The sequence below is a fragment of the Lithobates pipiens genome, unplaced genomic scaffold (genome assembly GCF_037356315.1).
Source record: "Lithobates pipiens isolate NorthernLeopardFrog02 unplaced genomic scaffold, aLitPip1_a1.2 Scaffold_16, whole genome shotgun sequence".
NCBI lineage: Eukaryota > Metazoa > Chordata > Amphibia > Anura > Ranidae > Lithobates > Lithobates pipiens.
This window is the reverse complement of record NW_027507748.1, coordinates 191094021-191112223: the sequence shown is the minus strand read 5'-3', so window position 1 is coordinate 191112223 and position 18203 is coordinate 191094021.

The window sequence follows — 18203 nt, the reverse complement described above, 5'->3', positions numbered from 1 at the left end:
CGATCGTTTTAATCGTCATTTCTGTAAGTGTGCATTTGTCTCTTACGTTCGATTAAAGTTACTTTTGGGTTTTACACTATTGTGAGTCTCATTGCCTTCTATGTAAATCCACGAACGGGAGTGTATCGAGAGACGAGCGGGCTCTGAAGTCCCTTACATTTCATCCGTGCAGGCCCTGGACTGGGGAATTAGTCAACTGCTTTATATGGTTCTCTGTAATAAGGAACCATTCGTTTCTGGTAAGCGGCAATAATATCATTGGTGGAGGCTGAGCACAAGTCACGTTCGTGTTGGATATCTCTACTGTCACTACTTCACTGTGGGAAACCTTGCAAATAGAGACTGTATATGGACTCTTTGAACATTGTTCCATTCTCATTATGTTCTCAAACAATTTCCATATTCATGTTTCACTAATGTTATGAGATAACGGACCATTGGATGCCACATTATTTCATTATTGTTTTAAGACAACAGATTTTTTGGATGTTATACTGTTTTTTTTTGCAGGTTCACCTTATATGAATATTACTTAATGTAATTTTTATTTTCACCACATATATTTTCTGATACCCAATACGATTCTAATCTTTAGGTATCATTGGTGTAATATATTCTTTTTACATGTTTGGGTTTTATCAGCAAAGGTTTGCTTGCATTATCCCACATTTATTTGATCACTCACTCCTACTAAGGGTATTCTGTGTATAACCACACTAAGAGGTACCTGCTATTTTCACTGATTTAGTATTTTCTATCTTTATTAGATAGTCCCTTTTTTTGTCGCATTCTAATCCTTTTCTGGCATGCGACAAACACACCACTAAGTTCAAACTTTGTTGTTTCACATGGGTATATGGGCATGCTTACCTACTGTACTTCACATATTCAGCTGCATATAAGGACCAAGGCATGGGTATTCCATCATTTCCAATCCTTCCTGCGGACAAAGACTGAGGCCCCATTTGACAATTAGGAATTACGGGTATAATCGCTGCAATTCTACCCACGATTCCAAATCGCGTGCCAATTGCTGCAGAACGTGCAACACATGTTTTGGTGCCATTCATTCTAAATGACAGACTCGTGTGGCAATCACTGCAAAACAGTACTTTAAAAATCGCATGTAGCCTGTCCCCCAAACGGGACTAGGAGCCTCTTTTGGGGAACAAATGCGCATAGGGCAGCCTACTGATGTGAATGAGCTGCTCTATGCAGGACATGCAGAATTGTGTCAAAATCGGCCACACAAAATCGTAGAAATACGAGTTCTCGCTAAGTGCGAATGAGGCTTTAGGCTGGCTATTTATTAATTACAGGTACTTCTATAATGCCGTCAGTTTATGCAGTATATTGTGCATTCATATCAGTCCCCGCCCGCGAGTCCCTAACTCGCATTCATACATACTGTATACGAGGGCCTATTTAGACAGGAGTCAAAAAAAACTGCCAGTGTGTCTATGGAGTGTGGAAGGAAACTAAAGTACCCGGAGGAAACCCACACAGGCCCAGGAAGAACATGCAGCTAATGCCATGGTTGGGGTTTAAACCGACGCCCGTAGTGCTGCTAGGTAGAAGTGCTAGCCACTTAGCCACTGTGCTCCCCTACATTTAAATATAAAATTTGAAACTGTGTATGGCCATCCCAATTGTTTGATAGACTTCTGTTGAAAGGACATGTTGGAAAATTTTCCTCCATCGATGGATGCAGCCAATCAGCTGCAGCCCCTGATCAGTGTGTTTTGACGGTGGTGGGAGATGCTGTCAGAATACATTGCCCTGGTGATGGGGGGGGGGGGGGGGGGGGTGGAGGGGAATTTTGGAATTCCTTTATTCACCTAATTTGTGTGGATGGAGAAAACTAAATACGTTTTTTGTTCAGCTCGCTGGCTGGATGCAAAAAAAACTATTCTGCTGCGGACCAAAAAAAGGGTCCTGTGCGAGTTTGGAGCGGGTGCGATGCGAATTCAGCCATACTATCTGTATGGCTGAACTCGCATCGCACAGAGATCGGATGTGATTTGCACTGCAGTGCGGTGCGAATCACATCCGGGTCTCCTAGCCGCAGCAGTGTGAATCCAGCCTTACTGCTTCAATTCTTCTGGGAAGGCTGTCCACAAGGTTTATTAGTGTGTCTATGGGAATGTTGACCATTCTTCCAGAGGCACATTTGTCAAGTCAGGTACTGATGTGGACGAGAAGGCCTGGATCACAGTCTTCCCTCAAATTTTTATCCCAAAGGTATTCTGTTGGGTTGAGGTCAGGACTATGTGCAGGCCAGTCAAGTTCCTCTACCCCAAACTTGCTCATCCATGTCTTTATGGACCTCAACCCGATAGAACACCTTTGGGATGAATTAGAACAGAGAATGTGAGCCAGGCCTTCTCGCCCAACATCAGTGCCTGACCTCACAAATGCACTTCTGGTAGAAAGGTCCAACATTTCCATAGACACACTCCTAAACCTTGTGGACAGCCTTCCCGGAAGAGCTGAAGCTGTTATAGCTGCAAAGGGTGGGCCAATTCAATATTAAACCCTACAGACAAATGCCCTCTACACATGGTCGGACTTTCTGACGGAAAATGTGCGATCGGATCGTGTTGTCGTAAAATCCGATCATGTGTGGGCTCCATCTGACTTTTTCCATCTGAATTTCCGACACCCAAAGTTTGAGAGCAAGATCTAAAATTTTCCAACAACCAAATCTGATCATTTAAATTCCAATCGTGGGTAGACAATTCTGACGGACAAAGTGCCACGCATGCTCAGACGGACAAAGTGCCACATATGCTCGTCCCCACCTCCTTTCCTGACCGGTCGGGAATAAATTACGAGACGAAAACTATTGGCTATTGCCCTCTTTATAGTCCCGTCGTATGTGATTTATGTCACCTCGTTCTGAACGATCGGATTTTCCGCCAACTTTGTGTGACCGTGTGAATGCAAGACAAGTTTGGGCCAAAATCCGTCGGAAAACATCAGATGGATTTTGTCGTCGGAATGTCCGATCATATGTACAGAACATAAGACAGGAATGCCATTAAAGTTCATGTGTAGGTGTACTTTTGGTAAGTGTGTGTGTGTGTGTATTTACATAAATACATACACATACTAGGGCCACTTTACCTGCCAGTAAGTCTTTGGAGTGTGGAAGAAAACCCACACAAGCACAGTGAAAAAAATGCAAAGTCCATGCATGTTGTGCCTTGGCTGGGAATTTAATTAAGGTCCCCAGTATCACAGGGCAGAAGGACTAACCGCTACAGCTGGATACACACTATACAATTTTCTTTAGATTTTTTCCTTTAGATTGACCAAAATCATAAAATATGAGGTTAAACCTAATCGGTTTCAATTTGTATGCAATCAGGCAGGCCCTATGCAATCTATTTGCCCATTACAAATAGATGGTGGCTATTAGTGATGGACGAACTTCCGACGGGACGTTTCGCGAACGCGGACTGCGAACGCGGCCGATAGTTCGAGAACCGGAACGTTCAAGGCGGGCCCCATTGACTTCAATGGGAGGCGAACTTCGCAAACCTACAGGTCAAATTTGCAGCCACAAAATAATTAATAGCTGTGCAAACATAGTCCCACCACATGGCCAATGACATAACACATGTATGAGGTGAATCTGGGATCGACAACTACAAGCATTCTTTTTTTATATGGGAAATTGTTGTGACAATTCAGGACTGTGGAGCGCATGAAGGCAATGGAGGAGAGGGAAGGTCAGGGACCAAGGTAGGCAAAGAAGAGGGTGCAGGAGATGATCACCAGCAGCGTGACATACAGCAATGACAGCTGCACCGTGATAGAGTCATCTGACAGCAGCACCGTGATAGAGAGCACTGACAACAGCACCGTGATAGAGAGCACTGACATCAGCAGCGTGACATAAAGCACTCACACCAGCACCGTGATATACGGCACTGACAGCAGCACCGTGATAGAGAGCACTGACATCAGCAGCGTGACATAAAGCACTCACACCAGCACCGTGATATACAGCACTGACAGCAGTACCGTGACAGAGAGCACTGACATCAGCACTGTGATATATAGCACTGACACCTGCACCGTAAGCAGCCCCAGAAGGAAGTCAGCATAGCACAGGGATGGTGGGAGCCCCTCATAATGAGCATAGCACAGGGATGGTGGGAGCACCTCAAAATATGCACAGCAGAGGTACAGCCCCAGGAGGAAGTCAGCACAGCACAGGGATGGTGGGAGCCCCTCATAATATGCACAGCAGAGGTACAGCCCCAGGAGGATGTCAGCACAGCACAGGGATGGTGGGAGCCCCTCATAATAAGCTGCCCCAGTAGAAATATGACACCGCTCAACCTCTTCAAAGAGGAGGGTACGGGCATATAGTACGGTGTGCTTTTTTGGACAAGGAAGTGAGCCAAATGAAGAAAGAAGGTCTCTGTGCTCGATTAAAAAAATTGTTTATAGACATATACATGGTCTACTGGTCACATGTGTTGAATTCCTCCGAGATCCATGCCTCATTAATTTTTAGAAATGTGAGGTAGTTAACACTGTCGTGAGCTAGGCGAGTACGCTTATCGGTCACGATCCCCCCTGCGCTGAACGTCCTTTTGGACAGGAAACTGGATGAGGGGCAAGCCAACAGTTCGATTGCAAATTGGGCAAGCTCTGGCCAGAGGTCAAGCCTGCCCTCCCAGTAGTCCAGGGGTTCATCACTCCTCAGAGCGTCCACATCGGCCATTAACCCGATTTAGTCGGACACCTGACGGTCTAGGCGTTCCCTGATGCTGGATCCGGATGACACCTGTCGATGGGTCGGCTGAAAGAATGATCTCATATCAGAAGTGACCAACACATCTTCAAACTGCCCTCTTCTTGTATTGGATTGGTACCTGCAACTCTTTCTCTGGGAGTGGGAATTCCTCTGCCAGTGCATGCAAAAGCAGAATTCAGCATTTCTCTAAGCAAGGCCTAGAAGTGCTCCATTCTGACAGCCCTCTGTGATGGTGGTAACATTTCTGCCATTTTGTGTTTGTACCGGGGGTCTAAGTACGTTGCCACCCAGTACTGGTCCTTGACCCTTATGCTTTTTATACGGGGGTCCCCATTAAAACACTGGAGCATGAAGGCCCCCATTTGCACTAAAGTGGAAGCGGTGTGGTGGCCTGGCTCCTGCTCATCATCCAGGATAACGTCGTCCTCTTCATTCTCCTCTCCCCATCCACGCACAACAGGGATCCCAGAAAGGTTTAAAGCATGCTCTTCTTGCTCCTCCTCATCCACCCCGGCACCATCCTCCTCTGACTCCTCTTCAGACTCCTGTTGTTCACTTGTCTCAAATAGAGTAGCCCCCCCTGGGAATTCATCCAGCATTGCGACTTCCTCATCTTCCCGCTCCTGCTCCTCCACAGCTTGATCAATGACACGACGCAATGCACGCTCCATAAAGAAGGCATAAGGTACCATGTCACTGATGGCGCCATGGCTGCGACTGACCAGTTTGGTGATCTCCTCAAATGGGCGCAGAAGTCTGCATGCGCCGCGCATGAGCAGCCACTGGCGTGGTGAAAAAAAACCCCAGCTCCCCAGAACCGGTTCTGCCGCAGAGTTCATACAGGTAGACGTTAATTGCAAGGCGAGCCGTGGCCGTGTAAGATCTTCTGAAATGGGCCAAGATTTTCCTTGCCTTCCGCAAGATGTCCTGGACCCCAGGGTATTTGACAAGGAATCGCTGCACGACCAAGTTTAAGACGTGTGCCATGCATGGCACTTGTGTGATTTTGCCCTGTTTCAATGCGCTAAGCAGATTGGCACCGTTGTCACACACCACTTTACCAACTGTCAAATTGAGCGTTGTTAGCCACTGATCTGCCTGTGAACGCAAAGCTGAAAGGAGTGCCGGGCCAGTGTGGCTCTTGGCTTCCAGGCACAACAGACGCAGCACGGCATGGCAACATCTCACCTGGCATGTCGAATAGGTTCTGGGGAGCTTGGGCGGTGCAGCGGAAAAGGAGGAGTCAGCTGAGGAGGAGAGGGAGGAGGATGGAGTAGGAGGTGGAGGAGAAGAAGAGTCAGCCCTGCATGCAATCCGTGGCGGTAAAATCAAATCTACACGGGTGCCACGGGTTACATGCTTGACGGTTCACCCAGTGGGCAGTAAAAGTGATATACCTTCCCTGCCCGTGTTTGCTAGACCACGTGTCTGTGGTCAGATGTATCTTGGCACCGACACTGTGTGCCAGAGATACATTCACTTGCCGCTGAACATGGCCATATAGCTCTGGGATGCCCTTCTCTGAGAAATACTTCCTTCCTGGGACCTTCCATTGTGGTGTTCCAATGGCCACAAATTTGCGAAAGGCCTCCGAGTCCACCAGTTTATATGGCAGTAGTTGGCGGGCTATGAGTTCTGACAAGCCAGCCGTCAACCGTTGGGCAAGAGGGTTATCCGGCGCCATCATTTTTTTATGCTCGAACATTAGGCCCACGGAAGCCTGCCTTTTTGCAGAAAAACGTGAGCTTGGCGTGATGGAAGGTGGAGTGGAGGACAATTGTGAGGAGAAAGGAGAAGGAGAAGTAGAAGATGAGGCTGGACGGTGAGAGCCTGCAGTGTGGCTTTGTGTGTTCCGTTGCTCCCACTCGGCTCGGTGATGGCTGCTCATGTGCCTTCTTAAGGCGGTCATCCCTAGGTGAGTGTTGGGCTTACCGCGACTAATGCGTTGACTGCAAAGATTGCAGATGGCAACGCTATTGTCATTAGCGGACACGTTAAAAAAAGCCCACACTGCGGAGCCATGTGCCGGTGTCCTGGGAGCGCCAGATGTGACCGTACATGGTCGATGACTCGCTCCTGATACATTTGCAGTCTGCTTTGTCCCTCCTGTGCAATGTAAGTTATTCCTGCTTCTCCTCCCTATCTGCTGGTCCATATCTCCCTCTGAACTCCTCTCCTCTTCCTCTCTTGTGGGCACCCACGTGACATCACTAGACACGTCATCATCAACGTCACCTTCCCCACCGCTATAAGTAGAGATCTCGGAGTAGGCAGCAACACCGGGGACCAACCTCCTCCTTGGGCTGATCTGGGTACTGTTGTCAGACTGCTGAGTAGCGGTTGTTGCTGCCTCCTCTTCCTGATCCAATACCAAGAGTGGCTGCGCATCAGAAATGTCTTGATATGGATCGGAAAATAATTCCTGTGACTCAAGCGGAAGGTATGTGGTGGTGGTGGTGGTGTTGGTGGTAGTGTCTTTGGGGTGCACATTGCAGAGAGTGAAGAAGAGGGTGCAGATCGAGAGGATGAGGAGGGTGCAGAAGAGTAAGGCTGAGCGAGCCACTCAACCAAGTCTGATGCGACCTTTAAAGTAATTGAACGCACCTTCTGCAACTTCTCACTTTGGCTTAAGCCTGTTGCTCCTGCCCTACCCCTACTACCTCTGTGGAAGGGCCTGCCTCTTTCTCTGCCTGTCATTTTTTAAATGACCCTGTGACAAAACTCTCAGTCCCTATACCGATAAAGGACTGCTGCAGTATAGGGCAGCGGTCAGCAGTAGTGCACCTCAACCCTATGTATTGTGGACCGATACCAGTCCTTATAGAATGGCAGACTGTACGTCACTCAACCATATGTACTGTAGCACCCTAGACAGACCAAGTTACCAGTCCTTATAAGGACTTTTGTGGACCAAGTAGGTTGTGTGTGAGTGATTAGCAGACTGTACGTCAGTCCCTATACCGATAAAGGACTGCTGCAGTATAGAGCAGAGGTCAGCAGCAGTGCACATCAACCCTATGTATTGTGGACCGATACCAGTCCTTATAGAATGGCAGACTGTACCTCACTCAACCCTATGTACTGTAGTACCCTAGACAGACCAAGTTACCAGTCCTTATAAGGAAGAGCTTTGTGGAACAAGTGGGTTGTGAATGATTAGCAGACTGCAGCAGAAGGGCAGCAGTCAAGTATAATATTCTTTCTATATTTGGAAGAAAGAATATTATACGTGTACAAGCCTATTACCATACCACTGATATCAGTCCTGAAAAGAACCTTTGTGGAACTAATAGTAACAGCTACTGATTAAACTGACCCTCACTGCCTCACACACTGCTACCTGCCTGTCTCTATATAAACTGACAAAACAGGCTACTGGAACAATAATTGAAATAGCACTTTTGTGGACCTGATAGTAACAGCTAATGACTAAACTGGCTGTCCCTGCAGCACACACCGTCCTGTCCCTTTATCTAAACTGACAAAAGACATTCAGGCTGCTGCAACAATCACTAGCACAGCACTGCCTCAAACCTATATCCTGAACTACACGTAACACCTATACCAGTCCTGAAAAGAACTTTTGTGTACCAAATAGCTAGCGATTTGGGTCACTGTAATCTCTCCCTGCTCCACACAGCAACCTCTCCCTATAGTGACAGAAGAAAGAATGTAAAATGGCCGCCGGATCGGGTGTATTTATAAGTTAGGGGGAATGTCCAAGTGTCCATGTGCTGTAATGTCTCAATTGGCTGTCCTGTACCCCACGATGGATATGTCATCATAGGTCAAAGTTCTTTTACACAGTAAACATGGAAGTCCGCCTGGGGCGAACGGCGCCAATAGTCCGCCGAACGGGCGGACCGCGAACAGCCGAAATTCGCCGCGAAACGACCGCCGGGCGAACCGTTCGGCCATCACTAGTGGCTATACCTGCTTTGTTTTTTTTTTGTTTTTACCAGATCAAAACTGCAAACAATAGAATAGCCAACACTTCCCCTCCAATTGATTTATGCTCAATTAAAATTGGACATGATAAAACTGAGTTGATTGGCCAGGGCAGAACTGTATCGATCGCTTTGCCTCGACCGTCAGCAATGAGATACTTTGTTCATGTGAAATAACGAATGGAGAACGGTCAACCATGCACTGTGATGAAAAATCAGCCGATTTTATGAGAATGACTGTTGCAAATATATTTTAGAGCAAGGAAAAGGTTTTTATTTGTCACATTTACAGCAGAGGAAATGCGCAGTGAGATAACAGAAGAATTTGTGTATTGCGGTCCTTTCTGTCCATTACAATGCCAGTATGTTATCTGCTAGAACACTGTGTCAGGAATTCAGCATTTTTCATTTGAGGTGCACTTTGACAGCAACTATTGTTGTCAGTCCCATTTCAGCTGACAGTTCCTTGTTGGCAGTGACAGAAATGCTAAATCTACAAAGAGCAGAATATGCTCGGCTTTAATGGAAGAAGGCTATCTTTTGTTAAAAACATGTTCTCAATTTGCAATTTAATATAAAAAAAAAAAATAAATCCTAGGAAACTGACAGTAGAAATCAAACAGGTGGTCCATGGAGTCTCTCATTTTTTCCTTTTAGCACTTTACTTTGTTTTACATTTTGTTCCAGTTGTAGACCTATGTTTAATTGTTTGTTTAACCCAAGCATGTTAGGTTTTAGGCCTCATTCATACAGGTGCTGTGGCCTGTACAGCGTGAATGGGCCCTTTGTTTACACGGCTGGTGGCACCTCTGACTGCGTGGATGCAGCCTATGATGATGGTTGTTTTGGCAATCTGTATCTGAGGTCTGTGTGTTTAAGGTGCAGTAGAAATTATTTGTCCCGGGGATGAGCGTGCTGTGGGGGGGGGAGGTGCTTTTGGATTAATGTTAGGTGGGAGGTCTGGAGGGGGGGGGGGGTATATGCTAGGAGGAGGGTTGAGAGAAGAGGATTTGTGCAGGGGGTGATGGAGGGAAGGATTTCTAGAAAGGGTGATCTGGGGGGATTTGTACTGGAAAGGGGGATTTGTGAGGGGGAGGGGATTTGTGCTAGTAAGAAAAATTGGAGCTAGTAATGATAGTAATAATTATGGGGGAGGGGATTTGTGCTAGGAGTGGAAATTTGGGAGATATGTGTTAGAAGGGAGATTTGGGGGAGGGGAATTGCGCTAGGAAGAATTTGTGCTGGGGGGGCGTGGGTCAAAGAACTGTGCTAGGAGGAGGTGAATTTAAACAGGGGGGGTGTATTTGTTGTGTAAGGAGGCTGAATTTTTAATTATGTGTAGCACTTACCCCCGAAGGAGTGGCTGATTTGCTCGGCTTACTGTTACCTTCTTGACCTTGTGTACGTCTAGCGGTTTCCCGAGGTAGATGGCCCAAAGAATTGTAAAAACTCACACTGGATCCGCTTTTGGGATTTTTATTTGCAAACAAGAGTAGACAAAACACAGTCTCTTAATGAGGATTAGAGGGTTTAGGTAAAAAATTCAGGTACTCTTGGAACTACTCAAAATAGGAAATCTCTCACTATAGAAATCCAGAGAATAGCCACTCACAACTGGATTCTCACAGCTACCGGATAGACCTCCTCTCACTAGGCCTAGCAGCCGATGTGATGTGCCTAGCAGCTGAGTGTTCAGATTAAAGCAAAGCCTCTGCCACAGACTTGCATATAGAATGTTTGAATAAAGTCTCTGCCACAGACTTGTTGTAGAACACTTGTAGTAAAGTCTCTGCCACAGACTTGTTGAACACTTGTAGTAAACTGAAGGATGTAGACAAGTTTAGAGAGCCTTCATACGGTACCAGTATCTGGCAGCCAGTCCGGCAATACCATATGAGTGTAGATTCACTTGGCGTCTTTTAACTAAGCCTCCAGGCTCTTTCTGAGAAGCCAGCCTTATGCGTGGCATTCTCCCGAAGAGTCCTCCCCTGGTTGCTTCCTCAGTTGCTGGGCCTCTCCACAGATGAGACAGCACTGGGCCACCCCGAATCCTCCCTCCAGTTACTTTGCCTCGGGCTAGCCAGCTCCAAGACTCGGAATTGGATGGAGCCACACCCCAGGCCATGAGGGCCATGGGGGCTGGTCAGGAGGACCAGGACCAAACAGACAGGAAGGATCTTCTGAGCCGGAACCCAGAAGCACGTTATGTAAGCACCTTAAGTACCCTCTCCCAGAATGCACAGCAGGATGACACTCCCACTGGGCTGGTTCTGAGAAAAAATGATGATCAATGCACCCAGCTGAACTGCGTTCTCACACTTGCCAGTGATGGCAGCGCCACCTGTGGCCAAGCAGAACACAGTGCAATCCAGCTAGACTGGTACTGAAACCATAATTTGGTATAATTGAACCCAAAACCAAACTGCGGTTCGAGGAAATTTAAATATAGAAAAAAACATAGCGCGTGCTCTTCAGGAGCCGGCGCTACATATGGAAATATGGGCTTCCAGAGGGAATATATTCTCGAGGGGTTGTCTTGGACACTGGCTGCAAGGACCTTTTTCTCTCCACATTCAAACTGTTATATGGTATTGCTATATTAATCTTTTTTTGTTACATTTTTGAGAGACTGTTCTCTTGGACTTGCCCAAAGACTATTCTTGGTTGTTAATTCTGAACAATACATGATCCTTGAAAGAGCTGATCACATTGACCTGCAGAGATAGACGGTCTGGTCATCTAGGCTGCCTTAAGTGCTGTGTTAATTAACATGTTAATTATATAATTGTCTTTTAAGTTGTTGCTAGAGGGGAGGGGGAAGTATCCATGAGCCAGCCCTACCTCAATTGGTGGCAAGCTGTGGGATGCTTCCTTTTGCCTAGGCACCCCCCAAACCACCACCGGGACCCCCTGCTCCTAACAGCAGATGGAACATCACTATGCCAGACTCAAGTGCAGCACCTTGAAGGATCTCTTGGAAGCCCGTGGAAATTTCTCCAGCAACAAATCCAAAGTGACTCTCATCATGGAACTAATGGAGATCGCTCAGGCCAGCAACCGACCAGCAGATACCTCAGAGGCGACAGAGTTCCAGCGTGACGTCTAGTGGTGACTGGCCTTGTATGGTACTTTCCCCCTGCAGTAGGTTATCAGTCAAGTGTTACAAGAGGTGTCCCAGCTGCGAATGTCTGAACTCCAGCGCGATTAAGAAGCATCAGTTATGTTGAACCGGGAAGCTCCAGTGACCTGCAAAACGCTACCCTATGCCGCCTTCTGGATGTTTCAAGACAGGGAAGAGGAGATGGATGTTTACCTGCAAATGTTTAAGAGGCAATGCGGTCTCCAAGGTTTCAATAAAGCAGATTGGGTCACGCTCCTGGTCAGCCGGCTCACAGGAAGGGTTGGAGAGGCGTACAATAATGTCCCAGACAAGATCAGCCAAGATTATGACCGGGTAAAAGAAAGATTATTGGCTCACTTCGGCATTACTCCAGAGGCACACCGTTTGAGGTTTCGCAACCTCCACCAAAAGGAGAGAGCCTTACACAGAATGGGCTCATCAAATGACTTGAGTAGTGGAGAGTTGGATGACCGGGGCACCAAGCTGTTACCATGGAAGATGTACTCCAGCTAATCCTCTTGGAACAATTCTACAATCATTCCCCACTTGAAGTTAGAGACTGGGTAAAGGATTGGCGGCCAGTCACAGTAGATGAAGCTGCCACCCTAGCTGACCAATACGTGGATTCAACCAGACCCTAAGGCCTGTATTCAACATTCCACGGAGCGTTGCCCCTCCACACCAGCCATCGATCTCCGATCCCACTCATCTACCATCTTCACGAGGGAAAGGAGACCTCTGCTACAGATGCAACCAAGCAGGGCATGTTAGGTGGTATTGTCCACAGAATGTTTCCCAGGATGCGTGGAACAACAGGCCCCTTGGACCTGCCCGGGCTGCTGCACGCTGTCTGGAGAGAGATGATGTGACTTACCCAAGTGAGGAGAATATTGGAATTCTACATAAGGCAGACCCTGTGCAAGCTGCCGCTAAGGATAATCGTTTGTACCATCGACAAGCCATGTGGATTAATGGTCGGGCTGCCCAGGGACTGCGGGGCATGGAAGCTACTATTGCCCTGATACAGTCCCAGATGATAAAACTGGAAGAACAGACGGGATGGTCTGTAGCTGTGTGGGTGGCTGAGGGAAATGTTATGCTGGTCCCCACTGCTAGGGTTCACCTTGATTGGGGTTCAGGGGCCAAAGAAGTGGAAGTTGGAATAATAGAGAACTTACCTGCAGAGGTTTTGTTGGGCAACGATTTGGGATGTTTAAATTCAGCCTTCTCCCTGGATGTATGCCCGGAAGCCTGCCCTGTTACCACCCGCCAGCAAGCCCGGATGGACCTGCCACCCCTAACCTAGACTGTATTACCCCAGCTAGCCCTACCCCGACTTGGGCTTCTCCCCAAGACTTTGCTCAGGCAACTCTCCGCGACTTTTCCCTAGCTAGCTATAGGGAAAGAGCAGTATTGGACCCTGGCGGGGTTTGGAGGGGGAGCGGGTAGAGTGGGTTCAGGGATTACTCTATCCGGTTACTGAGGGAAAGACAGCCTCCCATCCACCCAAGTGGCAAGCTGGTTGTGCTGCAGAAATATCTGCATGACCTGCTGCGCGTTACGCATGACATACCCTTAGCCAGACATCTGGGGATGTCCCGGACCCTCCACGGTCTTACTCAGTCCTTTTTTTTGGCCAGGGATTACAGGGGATGTCCAGACCTGTGACAGATGCCATGGGGGCCCATTGAAAGCTCCCCTACAATACATGATCCTTGAGAGAGCTGATCACATTGACCTGTGGAGACGGACTGTCTGGTCACCTAGGGTGCCTTAAATGCTGTGTTAATTAACATGTTAATTATATAATTTTCTTTTAAGTTGTTGCTAGAAGGGAGGGGGTGAGTATCCATGACCCAGGCCTACCTCATTATCTAAACGTGTCTAGCACTGACCCCCGAAGGAGCTGCTGGTTTTATTGGGCTTACCGTTACCTTTTTGACCTCGCCTCCGTCTAGGGGTTCCCATGGTAGATGATCCAAAGAAATGCAGAAACTGACACTGAATCTTCTTTTGGATTATTTATTTAGAAGATAACACAGTCTCTTATATGGAGGGTAGAGGGTTAAGAGGAAAAGTTCAGGTACTTTTGGACTACAAAAATAGAAAGTCTCTTATAGAAGAAATCCAGAGAATTACCGTTTCACAGCTGGATTCTCACAACCGCCGGATAGACCTCTCACTATTCCTAGCAGCCGGTAGGGTGTTAAGTAAAGCAAAATCTCTGCCACAGACATGGACATAGAACACTTGAGGAAAAGTCTCTGCCACAGACTTGGATATAGAACACTTGAGGAAAAGTCTCTGCCACAGACTTGGATTTAACTGAGGGACTATAATTTAGGGAACTATTATATGGTACCAGTATCTTTTAGCCGGTCCGGCGATACCGTATGAATGTGGATCCATAAAGTGTCCTTCAACTGAACCTCCAGGCTCCTTCAGAGAAGCCAGCCTTGCACATGGCCTTCTCCCAAAGAGTCCTCCCCTGGATGCTTCTCCAGTTGCTGGGCCTGTGCAGCAGACAGAAAATACCTCTGGACCGGAACCCCCAAAGCACGTGATCCCAGTACCTTAAATAACACTTCCCAGAATACACAGCAGGAAAACACTCCCACTGGGCTGGTTCAGAGAGAAAGAATGGCATTCAACACGCCCAGCTCAACTGCATTCTCACACTTGCCAGTGGTGACAGCGACACCCGCAGCCAAGAAGAACTCAGTGCAATCCAGCTAGACTGGCACTAAGACCATCATTTAGCAAAATTAGCCCTAAAACCCAACTGTGGTTTTAGGAATAAAAATTTTCGAAACATATAGCGCATGCTCATCGGGAGCCGGCGCTACACGTGTATAAAAAAGGCTGTATTCTGTCCAATAAATTATTCAAGATTCTACAAGCTATTTTCGGCTAGACTTGTATTCAATGCAGTTATAATAAATATTTCTCCGATGGTCAGACTGGAGGAAGTGGTATTACTGACGGAAGCACTCATCAGAGTGTGGTATAGGATCCATCACAAGGGGTTAGCTTGCAGATTAGTGCTTGATTTTTGCTGACACATAACGCCCATACATTTTGGGGGGGCGAGATTGGTGTGGGCACAGTTTGGCATCTTCGCTCTGGGTGCTAGCTGACCTTGTCCCACCACTGGGAGCAGCCCATGGCAGATTCAGACAGTTGTAAAGTTTAGCATATGTTAACATTGCACTACGCAAGGTCTGTGTATTGTATTTGGGCAGTTCTCGTTTCCAATACACTGCAGTAAAATAATAAAAAGTTTGTGGGGGAAGAATTAGTAAAAAATACGATCCTTACTCCCAGAACCCACACTGTAGTTGGTGACCTCAGCATCTTTCTAAAAACATCCCGGAGAATACCGTTTTCTCTAAAATGCATTTTTTTTTCTAAATCTAAGGAGAAAAAGATCCTGTACTGTTCTGGAGGGTCATCTTGAGAGATTTGAGCGACCCAGCATTCCTTGGGATGTGCAGTAAGGGTCATGCCATCACCCTTGGGTAAGAGAGTAAGGTAAGTATGTTTACAAATAGTTTCCCCCATTTTTTTTTTTTTTACTTTACTGTAGCATTTTGTTATAGGGACCCTGGAGAAATTTAGATTTTTTTTTCCTTTAGTGCAGGTTAGTATTGACCTCATATTATATGATTTTGGTAAATCTAAATGAAAGTTGAACAAGAAAATTGTATAAAAATGGTATAGTGTGTAGTTAACTTTAGTGTTAGTAACCATAATAATAACAACCACCAGAATTGAGGTCAGTGGCCACAGTAATAACCTCCAGCATTGGTGTCACTGGCTGTGATATGCTTCAGTTCTAAATCTGTAATCTGGAACAAATATGTAGCAAATGAAGCCAGAGAAAAGTCAGATATTCTGTTTTCCAAATGTGTTCCAGGTTAGTACAGAAGCAACAGTATAATGTTTAGGAATTGCAGCTAGGGATGTAATATTTTCAGAAAGAGACCAGTGATATCAGCTTATGTAATTCTCCCATGACGGATTCTTTAACCACTTGACCTCTGGAAGCGTTTACCTCCTCTTCCTCACCAGAGCATTTTTTACAATTTAACACTGTTTTACTTTATCTATTGCACGGTCATACAATGCTGTACCCAAACAAAATGTATGTTCTTTTTTTCTCACAAATAGAGCTTTCTTTTGGTGGTAATTGATCACCTCCCTGGGCTTTAATTTTTTGTGATATAAACAAAAAAAGGCTGCAAATTTTGGAAGAAAAAAATTATATTTTCTACTTTTTTTGTTATAAAAAATATCCAATAAACTCAACTAGTGTCATACATTTAGGTCAAAATGTATTCAGCTACAAGTCTTTGGTAAAAAATTCCAATAAGTGAAAGTTGATCGGTTTGCGCAAAATTTATAGCGTCTACAAATGATGGTATACACTGTAAACTGGAATTTACGCAGCTTTTACTTTCTGACTTCCTATCTCATTTCTTGGGGTGTTAAAATGTCAGGGCAATGTGAGCACCCATTGAATATTTTTTTTTTTTTGTCACAAGTGTTTGAAAAATGACAAAATAAATTACACAAAGTTGATGCTTAAATTATATATTGCTCACACTTGCCATGGGTATATGTGGAATTACACCCCAAAATACATTCTGTTGCTTCTCCTGAGTATGGGGATTCCACATGTGTGAGACTTTTTGGCAGTCTAGCCGCATACAGGACCCCCGAAAAAAAAAAAATTGCTCATTTCACTTCCTCACTGCCTATAGTAGTTTTGGAGGCCCTGAAATGCCAAAATAGCACAAAGTGACCTAATTCTGGAAAGTAGATACCCCAAGGAATGTGATAAGAGGCATGCTGAGTATTTTTCAGATCTCACTTTTTATCAAATTGAAAAAAGAAAAGAAAAAATATATTTTCATTTTCTTTCTTCATTTTCCAAACAATTGTGGCAACAAATGAGACCTGCAAAATGTCAAGTGGAAAGAAAATTGATAAATAGTTTTCATTTTTTTTTACAAATAAATATTTGAAAACTGTGGCATGTATTTGTATTCAGCCCCCCTGAGTAAATACTTTGTAGAACCACATTTCACTGCAATTACAGCTGCAAGCCTTTTGGGTATGTCTATACCAACTTTGCACATCTAGAGAGTAACATCTTTGCCCATTCTTTGCAAACTAGCTCAAGCTCTGTCAGATTGGATGGAGAGCATCTGTGAACAGCAATTTTCAAGTCTTGCCACAGATTCTCAATTGGATTTAGGACTGGACTTTGACTGGACCATTCTAACACATGAATATGCTTTGATCTAAACCATTCCATTGTAGCTCTGGCTGTATGTTTAGGGTCGTTGTCCTGCTGGAAGGTGAACCCCTGTCCAAGTCTCAAGTCTTTTGCAGACTCTAACAGGTTTTCTTCTAAGATTGCCCTGTATTTGGCTCTATCAATCTCCCCATCAACTCTGACTAGCTTCCCTGTCCCTGCTGAAGAAAAGCATCATGGTGTGTTCAGGGTAATGTGCAATGTTTTTCGTCACACATAGCGGTTTGCTTCTAGGCCAAAAAATTCAATGTTGGTCTCATCTGACCAGAGCACCTTCTTCCACATGTTTGCGATGCCCCCCACATGGCTTCTCGCAAACTGAAAATTGGACTTCTTATGGATTTCTTTCAACAATGGCTTTCTTCTGCACTCCTCCAAAAAGGCCAGATGTATGGAGTGCACAACTAATAGTTGTCCTGTGGACAGATTCTCCCACCTGAGCTGTGGATCTTTGCAGCTCTTCAAAAGTTACCATGGGCCTCTTGGCTGCTTCTTTGATTAAATTTCTCCTTGCCCAGCCTCTCAGTTTAGGTGGATGGCCATGTCTTGGCAGGTTTGCAGTTGTGGAATATAGTGATGGACGAACTTCCGATGGGACGTTTCACGAACGCGAACCGCAAACTCAGCCAAAAGTTTGCGAACCGCAAAGTTCGCGGTGGACCCCATTGACTTTAATGGCAGGCGAACCTTAAAAACCTCCAGGTCATATTTTCAGCCACAAAATACTTACTAGCTGTGCACACATAGTCCCACAACATGGACACTGACATAACAAAAGTATTAAGTGAATCTGGGATTGACAACGACAAGCATTCTTTTTTTATCTGTGAAATTTTGACAATTCAGGAGCGCAGGAAGGCCATGGAGGAGAGGCAAGGTCAGGGCAGGTTATGAAGGGGGTGCAGGAGATGATCAGTGCCACAGTCAGGGCAGCGTAGTCCTGTGCCAGTGTCCCAGTGTGCCAACCTGTGCTTGAGCCCCTCCCTCTGCCCGGCCCTTACCCCCAACTATGCAGGGCTCCGGTGGTCCGGAGGTGCCAGTCCA